We start from the raw sequence: 17,048 nt of genomic DNA on the forward strand, positions 1-17,048 counted from the left end.
GGAAAAATAGGGAAATCAAGTGTTTTAGGGTCCTTATTAGGTGTTTTGGATCCATCTTAGGCCTTTTGGAAAGTTTGGTAGCAAGTAGAGCAAGTTTGGATAGATAATTTGCAAAATTGCAAAAATTGCTCATTTTTTGCAAAGTTGTCATTGGCAACTTTTGTAACTTTTGTACAAAAAGAGAAAATTCTTTGTGGGAGACCTTCAACCACTTAAAGTAGCTAGAAACACCCATGCCAAGCATATATTAGGTCAAACTCAACCTTTTCAAGAGGTTGGAGGAAGGAGAAATGAGAGTTTATGAATTGTAATCAACATTTTTACTACATTACAACAGTTTCTTGCTTTGAGTGTTTTTCATGCTTTGTACAAATCAGACTTAGGTTTTTCTGAGTTTGAATTTTTAGTAGTAGTTGTCCTTCATTTCTATTTTTAGTTTTTGTGTTGTTACAGAGAGTTATGCGTGTTTGAATAAATTATTTTGTAAATTAGCAGGTTGTTGTTCTGAACTGGGCAACGAATAAAAAATGGAGTCTTAGGGCCTTTTCCCATCATATAAAATGTACAGCCTCTTGGTATTTGGAAATAAACTCCTTTTACATTATATACAGCAAAGGAGAGCCCATGGGAAGCATAGAAAGCATTTTTAAATTGATGCCTTAGGCAAGCCAAATGCAATTTGGCTAGGAATCACAGTTGGAAAAATGAGCTATGGAGGGGATTGAATGTGAAAACACCTCAATCCAGCTACATAGTGAGTAAGGAGAAGGTTTAACCTTGCTTCAGTCCAAAGGAGAGGTCTTCAAACATTTTCCAAGGTGGTTTTTCGTCACAACAATGATAAAGCACTTGAAATCCTCATTCTTGGCCTAAAATGGTACTTTGGTTGTACAGATAGTTTGGGGGTTGAAAAATCATAGAATCTTGAAGTACTCTAAAGAGGGTATCCATAAATTTAATTTGTTTGTAGGGTTGTTAAGAAGTTTTTCAAGAAATCTTGTTTCCAGCTATTTAGGAGGGCTAATTCCTAATAGCCTTTTTGGAGCAATTTGATGAATTTTCCCTAGTAGATTGAATGCACCTATGAAATCAGAATTGTTTAGGGTCATGAATGTTAGGAGTCTAAACAAACCCTATATGAAGAACTAGCACCCTTGGGGCTATAGATGGACTTGAGGGTTAGTAGTGGATTTGAGCCGGCTAGGAAGAAATTTGATGTTACTTTGTTGGTGTGCCCCCAATTGAAGGATTAGGATCTCTTGAGAAAGGTCCTAGTAAGCATAGGGTGTAAAGAAGCCCTAGTGGGTCTAGTGGTTGACCTAAGGTAGCACTATGAGAGCTGGGGGTTTGGAAGCAAGGTTGGGGTATTACATCACTCCTATTCAATTCAATGCGATGCTAGTGGAATCTTATGATTCCACACATAATGCACAAGTGAAACAACAAGCAAGTGAGAAATTCTCGTTCCCGTTTAGTCAAGAACCTGACCTTTAACATGATGAGATGTTTACCTTTCGAAATGACAATTAGAATACATATAATCTCAAAAATAGAAAGGATCCCTTGATAGATGGAATTCCTCCCTTGATAGATGGAATTCCTCCTAGCTTGCAACCAACTCCACTTGATCCAAGAGAAAACAAAAATCCACCATGAGTAAGACCAGCCAAAGGAGGACAACAGTATCAGAATCAAGTTAATGTACCGAAAATATTGAAGAATCTTGCTTGGTCTACTGAAAAGTATAATGCAATAGAGGATCTGAAGAAAACTAAAGCCAATATGTCCATGTTCAACATGTTGTAGAATTGTCCACAATAAAGAGAACCACTCATGAAGACATTGGATAATACAAAGGGTTCCCACAATATGAATGTTGTCCCTGAAAAGATAGTGCCACAACAAGTAAATGCTGCAAAAGCGATTCCCACTATGTTCAAAGACAAAGTTGAGGTACCCCCATTTTTTTTTAGCATAAGGATATTTGGGAAGAATATTCACAATTGCCTCATTGACTTAGGACCTTCATGTAACATAATGCCATTATCAATAGCCTAAAGGGTAGGAGTTAGCCCTCAATCCTCTAAGTGGTGATACAGTTGGATAAAATAGAGGTAAAAGTCATTGGAGTATTGAAAGATGTGTGAATACAGTTAACGGTTGATCCTCAGATTTAGGATATTATTAACATACATGTGGTTGATATCTCAGAGACATATGGATTACTTCTAAGTAGAGAGTGGACAAAATGTCTCAGAGGATGTTTCTCTATGGACTTCACTCAATTATGGTTGCCATGGAAAGGATTGAACAATCAAATCAAGATAGATGTTGAGCCCAAATTGAAAACAATGATCACAAATTACAATGCCCCGAATGAGATAGCATTCTTACAATCGGATTTGGGTTCATACAAAGTGATGGTATTGAATATGGTTTGGAAAAATAAACCTCAAGATCAAAATGAAGAACATAAGGTCAAAAGTGAAACTGTGATAAAATTCATAGACAGTATGGTGACTAATTTATAATGTTTAGGAGAAGAAGCTAACGCTAGCATCCTCCTCCTCCTAGGATTTTGTTGATTACACAAAGTTAGTCACTCTAAATTTGAATGTTCATCATGTCAAGTAGCAATCACGAAGGTATTGACCCACATGACGGAGAACAAGGATACAAAGGCCTCAACAGATGAACTCACAAAAAGTCAAGATTTAGTGAATTCATCCAACCTTGTTGAAAAGACTAAAGAAGAAAGTGAAGATCTAAATGTATCATACAATGATACCTCTTCAGATGGTGGAGGTTTGTCTTCTCCTCCTCTAGGGATGATTAAAGTTCAAAGAAGAAAATGATATGTGAAAGGTAAAGGATGGACTTCAATAGTCATTCATCCTGAACCTAAAGTTGAGGAAATGAAAGAGCTAATAGGGGAAATTTAGGAAAAACAAGAAAAACACATAGTTCCTCTATCTATAGGTTATGAAGGGGACTCATCAAGTCCTACACAAGGAAAGTTACAATGGGTTCCTAAGAAACAATCATTCAAGGCTCAAGTGAAAGAGAAGTTAAGGATGAATAAGCATAAAGTCAAAAAACCCAAGGAAAATGCAATTTGGACACTCCACTTTGATGGTTCTAGTTGCAAGATGGGAGCCGGTGTAGGTATCAAATTAATCAACCCAAAAGAGAGATCCTTTTTGTCGCATATCGATTGCAATTCAGATGTACCAGCTATGGTGCAGAATATGAGGCATTAATCCAAGGACACCTCTTTGCACTCAAAAGGGAGTCACAACTCTTAAAATTGAGGGGGATTCCTAATTGGTCATACGACAAGTAAAATCTATATATTCTTGCAATGAAAAAAGATTACTTGCTTACAAGAAAAGGGCATGGGACATATTGGATGACTTTGAGGCCTTAAACTTCAAATCCATTCAAAGAAGAAAGAACATGGTAGCAGATGCTCTTGCCATCTTAGCTAGTGCATTGCAACTAGTTGAAAGAACCAAGCTGAAAATACTTTTAGTAGAATTGGTCCCTATTCGATCCATCCCTGATAATATAAAAAAAATTTAGGTCTTTCAAGATGATCAAAATATACTTGAATTTATCATGTGTGGTCATCATTTTGAGGGACAGGAAATTGATGATACACTAGATGATAGACCTGAAGATGATGGAATTGAAGATGAAGATGAGATTTTGAATTTAAAAACTAACACTATTTCAAAAGGCATGGTTGAACGTCAATGCATCTTTGATCATGATGAATCTACACTCAATAGAAGGGAAACTAAAGAAAAGGGAATTAAAGAATGTGATTTGTACAATTTGGGTACTGACAAAGAACCAAAAATGGTATAGATAGGAAAAGCATGTAGCTTACAAGAAAGGGAGGATATGCTCAAATTACTCACTGAGTATAAGGATGTCATTGCTTGGAGCTATGAAGAGTTGAAGACTTATGATCCTACGATTATCACACACGACATCCCACTGAAACCTAATGCAAAGCCATTTCGACAAAGATAAAGACTAGTAAATCTGATTATCGAACTACTGATTATGAAAGAAGTAAAGAAACTACTAGATACTAAGATCATATTTCCTATCTATCATTCCACATGGGTGGAAAATTTGGTTCTTGTGTGGAAGAAGACTGGAGATATTCATCTTTGTGTTGACTTTCGTAACTTGAATCTAGCATCTCAGAAGGATAACTATCCTCTACCCTCACTGGATGAGGTATTGCAAATTGTTAATGGTTCAAAGATGATGTCATTCTTGGATGGTTACTTGGGATATAATTAGGTGATGGTTGAAAAATAAGATAGGCTAAACACTGCTTTCACAACCAAGTGGGGAATGTTTTCTTACAAAAGGATGCCTTTCAGATTGATTAATGTGGGAGCTACATTTCAATGAGCAATGGATGAAGCTTTCAAAGGATTGATAAATAGGTGTATAGTCATCTATATGGATGACCTGAATGTCTTTTCAAAATATTGAAGTACCCATATTGCTGATCTAAAGTAGGTATTCAATAGATGTCATAAATACGACATATCCCTCAATCCCAAGAAATGTTCATTCGGTGTTAATAAAGGAAAGCTCCTGGGACATGTCATTTTTGAAGCCAAAATCTCCATTGATCCAGATAGAGTTGAGTATATTTTGAGGTTAGCACCTCCACATAGTCAGAAGGAATTGAAATCTTTCTTTGGAAAGATAAACTTTGTACGCAAATTTATAAGTGGTTTCACAAAGATAGTATGTCCCCTCAATGATTTACCCAAAAAAGGGGCTAAGACAGAATGGGTACCAGAAATAAAGAAATCTTTTGAAGATATTGAGGTTTCCATTTCCACAGCCCCAATTTTGGTGAGTCCAAATTATGATTTGCCATTCAAGATCTATTCCTTTTCTTTTGAACACTCTTGCAGAGGGATCCTGACACAAAAAAGAGAGAAGGAAGATGAAAAACCAAATTCTTTTATGAGTTGTCCTTTGAAGAATGTAGAGTTGAAATATTCAAATCTTGATAAATAGTCCTTTGCATTAATTAAGCTAGTAAAGAAGTTCCATCACTACATACTCATAAGTAAGGTGTGTGCAATTATACCTGATCTAGTAGTAAAGATGCTTTTGATGGAGAATGAACTTGGTGAAAGGAGAGGAAAGTGGATGGTCATACTTCAAGAATTTGATCTCAAAATTCAATCTATGAGATTAGTCAAAGGTCAACGGTTATAAAAAATGATAGCTGATAACCAAGATGGAAATGAAAAGGAATTCAAGTTTGACGATGAAATAGATGAAGATGATCAAAAGAAGATGGTTATATCATAAGTTGATATTAAGTGGTGACAGATGTGTGGTACCAAGACATTGTTTATTATCTCTTACAAGACCAATGCCCCAAATGGATGAATAGTTCACAATGTAGGGTACTTATGATGAAATGTGAGTCTTACATGTTACTTGATAACAAGTTGTATAAAAGGAACTATGAAGGGATATATTTGAAATGCTTAGAAAGTGAATAAGCTAAGGATGTCTTGGAACATTTCCATGACAAGTATGGTATAGGACATGGTTCAGTAGAAGTAATAGGTCACATGATTCTAAGATCAGGTTACTTTTGGCCATCAAAATTCAAGGATACTTTTGAGAACCTGCATTCTTGTCATATATGCCAAACCAGTGCTAACAAAGAGAGGCACCCAATGATGCCATACCAACTAGTGTATGAGGTAAACCCCTTCACGAAGTGGGGACTTGATTTCATAGGTCCAGTCAATTCATCATCATCAACTAGACATACATTCATCCTTATAGCTACAAATTATTGTATATGATGGATGGAGGTAGAGACATTCAAAAATTGCACTGTTAAGGTGGTGACTGACTTTTTGGAAGAACACATTGTTACCAGGTTTGGAACGCCATTTGCCCTTGTCTATGAAAATGGATCTACTTTCACATTTGCATTCTTGACCCAATGGGCATTTGAAAATAAGGTCATTATCAAGTTCTCTTCAAATTACTACCCGCAAGGAAATGGGGTAGCAAAATCCACAATCAAGAACTTGATCACAGTAATAAAATGATTGTTGAAGGAGAATCCTAGGGATTGGCATACACAACTAAAATACACCCTATGGATAGATTGAGTGAGAGTCCAAAATGCTTTGGGGACTTCTCCATACTTACTCATTTACAAATAAGAACTAGTGTTCCCATTCAATCTCAGAATTCTGATTTTGAAATTCATGAGTGGGTATGCTGAGGATGCTGATAAAATTCAAATAAGATTGATGAATCTCTTGGAAATGGATGAGAAATGAATAGTTTCATTAGAGCACATGGCTAAACATCAGGTGATTGTAAAAAGATGGTTCGAGAAGAGGGCCATGATCAAATCATTCAGGATTTCTGACCTTTTGCTACTTTGGGATAAGGTGAAAGAAAAGTCGGGTAGTCATACCAAGTTTCAACACTTGTGGATGGGCCCTTATCAAATTGTAGAAATTCTGGGAGATAACACTTTTAGGCTCAGTTCCTTATAGGGGGAATTTCTTCCCTTGCTTGTAAATGGGAAATTTCTCAAGCATTATTTTGAAGCCTAAGAGACAAAAAAAATTTAGTTAGATTGCATTTCTACATTTAGCTTAGATTTTTATTCCTGTAAGTGTGTTTATTTTCATAAGTGTGTTCTGTTTTCTTTCAGTCATGTGTTTCCTTTGAAAGTTGCTTTAGTCCAAGGGGGTAAGGTGTACTTGAGAAATTTTCTTAAGATTTCACTACCCACTCCTTGGTCCCAATTTTTGGAAGAGGTATTTCTTTGTTAAAACATTTAGATGATTGTGTGTCTTGTACCAACCAAGTAGCGGATATTTGTTGTGGAAATAGGGGACTCTCAATTTGGAAATCAGAGGCTTAGACCACCAAGTTCTCAACACTTTTCAAATTTAAAGATTTGATTGTTTTAGGTGTTGTTGATTTGAAGTCAAAGATGACAAAAAATGATCCAAACTCTGAATAGTACAAATAGGAGGAGCCTTCTTGAAGGGTTACTGAAGATCATTGTTTGGCATGAGAGTTTTCGAAGAGTTCTAAAAGAGGAATGCAAGGGATGTTCATAAGAGATCGAATCCAAGAAACAACATCGATGTTTTGGCTACATAGTTTAAGCGTAGTTAGGATACAAAATATTTTAAAAAAATTAAAAAAGAAAAAGAAAGAGAAAAGGGATGGTGTTAAGTCTGAAGGATTCTAAAGATCTGAAATAGCTAAAGATACGTTGCAAAAAAAGGTGTCTTGTATTCAAGAGTACTATTTCATCAACAATAACATGTTGAACGACATGGAGCAATTATGCAAAAGGCTAGAAACTCAAAAGAATGTGACATCCTACCAAGAGCCCTCAAAATGATTCTCTCATTTGGTCAAGTAATTACTTAATAAACAACCTTCGGGGAGATCCCGAATGAATGAGCTGGGAGGAGTGGAAGATTGTTTCAAGTTATTGGAAAACTTTGATTGACTGCATCCTATCATGTCAAGAGGAAATGAATACACAACACACACACACAGAGTTGGAGGGTTTCAAGTTTTGATATTTTGATTGAAGAGTCATCCGAAAGATGCTCGAGATGTTCAAAGTTTGGTTGGTGCTTGACACACATTGGAAGAATGTTTGTTGATGAAGAAATGCCTTGGTCATTCCTTCCTTTTTTCGGGGCTATTTGTTGTGGTATTCACAACACACGCCACATTCCTTGCAAGGAATGGGGACACCCTATTTTTTTGACTGCTGGACTCATGATTCAAGAGTCGAGAGAAGAGAAATTCATTTAAAAGTTAGTCTTAGAGTTGAAAAAATTCAAAAAAAAAAATTCATTCACCCCCTCTCTCGTGTGTGCACACACCGAGGCACGACGCATTTTACATTTTGCGCAAGAGGGAGAGAGGGCTATAAAACCCTCCCTCCCCCTTATTTTATTTTCATTCTTTGGAGCTTGAAGAGGGAGAGGTGAGTTCTCCCTCCCCCCCTTTTTTCACACCGTGCCATCATGGGTGCGTATGGAAGCATTCATGCATTATGCCCTTTATGCATGTGCGTGCGGTACTTGTGTGACACCCTTTGTGGTGCCTAGGTGGTGCCCTTCGTGGTGCTAGTGTGGTGCCTGCATGGTGCTACAGTGTGGCACCCACACGACACTTGCATGGCGCAATAGTGCGACGTCCACGTGGCACTACAACATGGTGCCTGCACTCATACCCTAGTGGCACTGGCCATAATGCCTGCACGATGCCATTCCCTGTGGCATGCCCATACCCGCACATCGGCACTAGCATGCACAGTGCTTGTGTCTTAGTGTGCGCGCCTCCTTTTCATTTTTGTTCTAAGTTTTTTTTTTTTTAATTTTAATTTTTTAAAAGGTGTTCCAAATAATAATAATAATATTTAAAAAAAAATTAAATTAAATAAGTTTTTAGATAAAAAATGAATAAGTCCCCAAGGGGAACATTTTTTTTCTTTTTTTCTCGCTTGCATTTTTCTCACTATCTGATGACTAATCATATTTTCTTTCTTGTGATGTGCAGGTAACACAATTAGATGGCGTCCACATCCAGATCAGCACTGAAACTAGTTGTTTACAAATTTCAAGGCGTGACCCCAAAATCAAGATTACATGATGACTACACTAAGATCAAAGATACTACCCTCAGACACATAGACTTAGGAGAATTCTCGAGAGTATGCAACAATTCGACACAAAGGTCAACCTTGGTGTCCACATTGATTCAATCCAGATTAGTGAATGTAGTGTCACATCCTGTGTTAGTACAGTTAGCTGAGTTGATCATGACCCTATCTTGGCATTTTGTTCCTAATGAGAGGGTAGTTAAGAGCATCATTAGAGAAGTGGTTTTGGATCTGTGACCTAACAACATCAAGAGAGTTTTTCATCTACCTAGAGTTGATTAGTTCATTCGAAAAGCAGATGAAAGATGGAATAAGGATCATCACCAAGAGGCCATCAACATCATACATTCCTTGTACTTCATTGAGAAGCCACCTCGGGGAAAGACAATCAGCAAATTGGATATGACTCGAGGATACATGAAGGATGACATCAGATATTTCATTATTCTTTTGAGCAGAGTCATGGGCTTACCTGTAGTAGGTCATCTTGATCCATTCATGGTCAACTTCATTGAGACTATCAGGCATGCAAAGATACCATTAGATTGGGCCCCCATGCTAAGCAAAAACTTGTGTGATTAGTTGAGGATAGTAAAGAATAATGAGAAGTTCTATATGAATTCTTATGTGGTGTACTTACTTGTAGCAAGGGTGATGAGCTATCCCAAGTTATAAAAGAAAGGTAATATGCAAGACCCTAATGCACGACCATATATAGTTTATCCTCAGTTGGTGAAGAAGAAGCTCTTGCCAAAGAGAAAAGAGTATAGGATTATAAATGATGCCTTCATCTTTGCCATCATTTGATTCATAGAGGGGGATTATGGGAAGAGGTTGTCCAAGGAAGCCAAGGCACAGATCATGGCTCTTAGAGCATATTTCATCTAGTTCAGGACAATCACATACATTTAGGTAGGTGGTGCATCTATCAATCCGAAGAAACTCCCAAGGTACCCAAGTGATAAGTTGGTCCTAATAGAAATATCCTAGCAGATTGAGTTAGCTTATGAGAGGATAAAAAGATAATGGAGACCTTGTTGGGATTGGCCTTTTGTAGTAGGAGCATATTAAGTGAAGAGAAAGTAGGATATGTAATGCCCCGCCAAGGGATCCAAAGAATTAATCTAAAATATCACTAAGTTTGCCAAACAATTTTTTTTTAAAAACATGAAAGTAAAACCATTCATAACATTCACAGAAGCAATAGTAACATCCAACTGAAAGTAAACATAACATATATAACATGTTACATTCTTCATGGATCCCTTAACATTGAATCACATCTAAATTAACTAATATCTAACATCACATCCTTAACAATGCATTATACATCCAATGTTCTTAAACAATATACAAGTGTCCTTTTTGTAATTACATTTTAGTTTAGCTCAATCATCCACTATGCATGTCACAGGGTATAAAAAGGCTTAAAAGAATAAACATCCGTGTAAATAAAGTACATCATCATCCAATATTAATCCATGATGCAATTAAAGTAAATGAAACCACATATCATACATGATATATCATCACAAAAGATATAAACATCCATCATAAAAGATAACCATAAATCACAAACATAATTAACTAAGTGCACAGTTCCTACCAATCATTAATAGCATCATTAGACCATCATGGATCCTAGCCATCCCTCCATGCGTAACATCCCAAGTCACCAAAGAGATCATCGATATTAACATAGTAGGAATGTCACTCCTAAATCATACTACATCATATGCAAAAAGAAATCTAACATGCAAGTAAAGCATAAGATAACATCATGCAAATCATCAATGTAAGAAACATACTAGTAAATACATCCATCATAGGATATATCATCTATCATAATGATCCAAGAACATAATGAAGATAAATACCAACCAAGGATGCTCCAGCCACGGTGTCTCAGACGGATCTCAAATGATAAGAGTGATAAAGCACTACCACCTGACCATGTGGGACCTAAATGGTCCACTCCCACTGTGCTAAGGAGATAATCTCAAGTCCCAAATAGGCTATCAAATCACATAGCACAAATACTCTCTATGTCCAGGAATCCTAAAAGTATACTAACTCAAAGGTTCCAATCACAAAATCGACATCTAATTCCCAGAGGCACACAATGACATGTAGGAACCTACTATGCAAGCGGGAAAGTGTCATCACATATATCATGTAGAAGTTACCCTAGCAGTTAGCTAAACTCCACGGGTCCCCACTGATCCTCATGCAGCCACTAGTATCCTCTCATACTGACGAGGCATACTATGGAATGCAAGGTCACAACCAAGCGTTCTCTCTACTCCCATCCTAGTCTGTACAAGCACTCAAGGCATGGGCAAGAACCAAAACAATTATCTTTTTAGGTTCATTTAATCCCCATTTAGTGTGTAAATGTTTTCACTTATTAACAAACTTACAATGAGTTACCCTGGCAGCCACTTAGGGCCTCGGCACCCATTGCAAGCCACTTCCCGACACTACAAGAAGATAACCTACCCTAAGCTCATGGAATCATAAAATCACCCTAGTCCTATACGAGCGACTGGAAAGAATACCAAAAGATAATCCACAATAAGAATCATCAAATATCCACAATAAAAACATCAAATCTCCATGAGCATCTAAAAAGCATCCATAGAAAATCATGACCACAATAGTTCTCTATTGGCAACTGAAGGCATCACTAATAATCAAAGATAATCATTGGTTCTCAATAGCCAAAATATATCTCAAAATCATACTGATCAAAGACTCCAAAATGGTTGAGTCAAACATGTCACAACATGACATCATCAAGAAATAAATCAACACTTTAGTCCCATCATGGCGACTAGAAAGTAATCCAAAGATAACTAATCGATGACTCAAAAATGGTTAAGTCAAGTGTCTCATACAAATACATCTCAGCTTCACACATGAAGACTGAAAAGCAATAACAATCAGTAAATACAAACATCTCATAGAGCATACCATCACATAACCATGGTTGGGTTTATAAAGATCGAGACCAAATAAGATCACCATGCCATCACAATCGCATAACTCCCAAGCCTCTAGTAACAACCTAAGACTGGTCAACACTAGTCAACCGAGAAACCCAAAGCAAGAAGCATAGAGAAAACATAATGCAAACACATATTTTGGTTTACTAAAATCACATAGTTGAATTAAGTGTAGAGGTTTCCAGTTTCCATTTCAAGTAAACTAAGAGTAATCATTTGACCTACAAGTCAACCTGTTTGTTTCCCCGATAGCATTATCCTTTCCATTATTTAAAATAATATTCTAAGAATAACTTAAGGGTAAATATTTTACTCATTAAACTGATGATCATTAAATCATTCGCTTTATTTGCTAAGATCCATGTTACTAATTGAATAACTCTTCTTTAATGTTACTTCAACTTTTCAACATAATCAAAGGATCATTATTATAAGAGAGCCAGTTATCAATCTTCAAATAAGAAGATTATAACTTTATTAAAATGATCAATTAAATCAATCAATTAACATAGGTACACAATCCATGATCTTTTTAACATTCTAATAGTTCTCAATTAAATATTACTAAGTCTCACCATTAAAATATCTAAGGTCGTAATTCAAGTCATTAGAATAAGACTCATCAACTTCGATGTAAGAATCATATCAATTAAAAACTCTATTACATAACTTAATTATTAATTAAATCTAATTAACTCTAATTAATTGATTTAATTAATAATTACATAATCATATCAATGACCCAATGAACATCAGTTGATTAATAACTAACTATAATTTGTAAGTTATAATTCAACTACTATTTTCAAATAATTAGTTTACAATTCCTTTAAACACTTCAAGGACAATCATTTATTTAAAATAATCCTCATTGATTTTAAGTAAAATCAATCTCATTAATAATTCAAATATTTAATTTCACTAAACACTTATTAATATCTCTTTTCTTTTAAATTGACCTCATTTAAAAATCCATTTACTTAAATTGACTAATAATTAATTACACTTCTTCTATTGTTAACTAATCTTAATTAAATTAAATTTAATTAGATTAGTTAATAAATCATATAAAACTAATACATAGTAATAAGATTCTATTCAAACCTGCTGCAGTGGTAGAGCAAAGAGCTTATGCGATAAGAAGTCTAGTGGTGACAGGAAGATAACATACAGAACTATAAATCCAGAATCGCATCACGACAGGAAGTCTAGCAGCGACAGGAGGATGACATACAAAACTATAAATCTAGAATTGCATTGTGACAGGAAGTCTAGTAGCGACAAGAAAATAGCATACAAAATTATAAATCCAAAATTGCATTGCAATAGAAAGTCTAGCGGCAACAAGAAAATAGCATATAGAATTATAAATCCAGAATTGCATTGCGACAAAAAGTCTAGTGGCGACAGGAAAATAGGATACAAAATTATAAATCTAGAATTGCATTGTGAAAGAAAGTCTAACGGCGATAGGAAAATAGCATACAAAATTATAAATCCAAAATTGCATTGTGACAGAAAGTCTAGTGGCGACAGGAAAATAACATACAGAATTATAAACATTCACACACACACACACACACACACACACACACACACACACACATTTATGCAAATTAGTATTTTCAAAGAGAACATATATTTACTTTTACACCAGAAGGGCTTTTCATTTTGATGAATTAAGGATGGTAATTGTTCTCTAAATTTATCCATTAATTTCTCTAATAGGTTTGACTGTAGATTTAGAAACCCTTTTCAAATCTATTTATCAATTTGATTCTAATTCGAACCCAAACTCGATTTAGATCTAATTCTTTCTCATTTGGAACTAGGGTTTTCTATTGTTTTCTTCTCAACCAATTAACATACATATCTAGATTCTAATTTCAAAATTGTAGATTCAATCACAGAGAATATTCAAACACATATAACAGACACGATGAAGATAGGAAGAGAAAGAGTGCAAATAGAATATGCGAAAATCACGAGTGCACTTGGACACTGATGCTAATTTTCCATGCCTCAGAAGTCCATAGAAAAATCCCTTCCTTCTCCAACATTCGCAATTCCTCCAAGATCCAAGCCAACCAAAACCTCCAAGTGACTGGAAGTGATTGAAGAAGCATAGGAGCATGTAGAAACATATGAGCATGTAGAAGCATATGAGCTTCTCAAATGCATGTAAGCTTTGAAGCTTGTCCAAACACACTAGGAGAGCCTCTATTTAAAGACCTCTAAGGTGCATCTAGAATGTGTCTAGAAAGAACTAGAAGATAAGCTTGACAACTAAGCATGAGTCTTCTCCAACCTTCTAGATGAGTCATAGGGTTGTAGACACCATGTGTTCAAATAATATGCTAACTCCTAAGTGTAGACAACTTGTGCATACTTAGAGTGCAAACTCCTGTGTTATCTACATGACAACTCTTGAGAATTTTCAAAGCCCTAAATATTAAAATAATGCACATTAATTAATATAATATTTACTTTACTCTTTCCCATTTAATCTATTAATTATTAAATCTTATGCACTCACTTTAATATCTCCACTTGTTTTATCTTAATATATTTATATTTTAATCACATGAAATCTAGAATCTTTTAATAATTTTAATATCTTTTCCACTTTTAAATTTATTTTCAAAACTTAATTGATAAATATTTATTTATTTAAATAAATATTATCACATTTCAACTTTAAAATTATAACTTTTATCTTCAAATTTATTTATTTTATTTAATTAATTTCCCAATTAATTAAATAAAATAAATATTAAAATGCCATATTAATTTTCATTAAATTAAACCATTAATTAAATCTTTTAATTAGGCTTAATTAATAGAAAATACTCCAGAGACTCACAAGGTAAAATAGGAAAACCCATCATAGCAAAACACATACAAAATCAAACCAAAAGGGTTAATATCATGAATTACATCATCTGACATATTCGGAGGGTACTCAACTTAGATATTTGTCCTAATTTCCAATTAGGACAAATGGCTTAAAGGGTTGGGATTTGGACTTGAGAATTTATCTCCCCTCTCTTACCATTGAGATAATGTGATAGGGTACGCTCATTGTGGAAATTCAGAGAAGTTGATACCCGGTACCTACAATCTACATAAGAACCCATGCATGTACATACACAATAGATATACTAAGCTAAACAAGAAATGGCTGGAAGTGGTGCATCGTGTAGATCCCAACTAGCAGTTCATTAACCACATCAACCATGCCATACATAAAGAAAATAGATGCACACCATACACATGCAAGTCTGGAGTAAGTATCCATAAGAAAACACATATAATAAACCATATAACCAATCATCATCAATAACTGAAATCAATGTAACATTCATCATGCATAAATGAAATGTAGAGTCTAAGTAATCTCATCACATATCAATTGAATCCATAGCACAATATCTAATAGTCTCAAAACCCTGTTACTAACCATCAACATAATACTAGCCCTAAAAGAGTTCAACAATGATAACAAAAATGTGACCTAGGGGCAGGCACTACTGGATATCCCAACTTTCGAGTGGGAATGGGAGAACTATCCTCTTGAAGAGTATAAATTTCCTCGACCATTCTTTGACTATGTTGGTAAAGTGGAAAACCTGGTAGGAAAGGAGTTCTATCATGAGGATTCCATTGAAGATCATTGGATGAATGCCACAAATGACTATGATGTTCGCATCAGAGACTATTGTAGGATGACTTTGTGTCTAGTAGAAAAGGCTCTCTATTTGACTATCTCTAATGAGATAAGGCTATAGGACTCCAAGGAACTACTGGATCCTCTATTCAATACAGATAAAGTTGGTGAGAGACCCATTCTAAATGTAGAAGTTGATAGAGATGAAGGAGATGGTATTAATGATTAAGTAAGACATTTCATTTTAATGACAAAGAGTTGGATTAAGAAACCCTTTCCACTTGATCCAATTTTGGATATAGTGATCTTCCATGCACATGCTCACCGAGAAAGGGGTAAGGGAAGGAAAGTCATAGTTCCTATCTTTCAACTCCAATCTCCTATCAGGCCTAAAATAGTCTACCAACTTGATCATCCAGTGGGATACTACTACCCTTCGGAGAGGAAGGGAAAGAGGAATAGAGCCTCTCCTCAGAGGATTTAGACAGAGCATGTTGAAGAACAAGTCTCTTCGCAACAATAGGAATTGATTCCACAATAGCCCCAAGCTAGTGGAGCTTCTCATATCCAGGTTGAATTTCCATTGCCTTTTGTTTTGTCAAGTCAATGATAAGAGGGAGAAATTCTAGAGACCTCCATTCCTCTAGTGTATGAAGAGCCTGCTTCTCCTATGGTTCCACAAAAACAAAAGAGGATCAAGGTTAGAATGAACAAAAGGCAAAGAGTCTGTAAAAGATTAGTGCCTAATCCATCTATTCCTAAGACCATTCCAGAGGAAGAATCAAATGAGGATGAAATTGAATCAGATGAGGAGGAAGAAAAAGTACCCTTACAAAGGAGAACTTGGTTGACAAAAGCTATAGAATTGGAAAAAAGGAAGAGTGCCATGAGTACCCTACCACCCACCCAAGAAAAACCTATAGAACTCTCTTCTTTGAAAGATGAAGTTTAGCGATGGGTGAATGAGCAAAGGGAGCAAGGTGAAGATGTTCTCTTCATCTCGGATTTTTATTTCATGCTTGTGGGTATGGAGTTAGTTAGAAATAAGATTACAGACACCCCTACAGGTGAACTTCAACAACAAGACTAGACATAGATGCCACTAGAAACAAAAGGTCCTCATCTCACTCCTCCATCTCCACCATAGGTCATGATGGTAGATAAGGGTTCAGTCACTCCTCCACCTCCAAGTTTGAAAGAGGAACATGTTCAAAAGAAACCATCATTACAAGAGAAACTAGAACCAACGGTTAATGATGAGCCATCAAAAGAGGCATATATAGTAGAATGTGTACACCAACCTTCTCAAGAAGTTGAGGATCAAACTACTAGATCTATAGAGATTGAGACTACAAAAGAAGAGTCCTCACAACAAGATACCCTAAACAAGAGTGATAAAGGGAAGGAGGTAGTTGAACACATCCTTTCATCATCTAGAACCAAGGTTGTAGAGAGACATATCCCAAGGTGGTTTCAGAAAGAAATAATGAGAAGTACTAAGCATCAATTTCGTGCTTCAGAGGATGACATTTATGACATTACAGAGATTTTGAACAAGCTTGAGTCTCCATTACATGATGTAATGCCATTTGAATTTGTCACTTGCATACAGAACCAAGACTTATTTGCACAAGTGGCTCACCCTTCTGAAGGTATC

Source organism: Cupressus sempervirens, chromosome 6 (genome assembly GCF_028749045.1).
Source record: "Cupressus sempervirens isolate cs-2001-9-10 chromosome 6, ASM2874904v1, whole genome shotgun sequence".
Taxonomy (NCBI): Eukaryota; Viridiplantae; Streptophyta; class Pinopsida; order Cupressales; family Cupressaceae; genus Cupressus; species Cupressus sempervirens.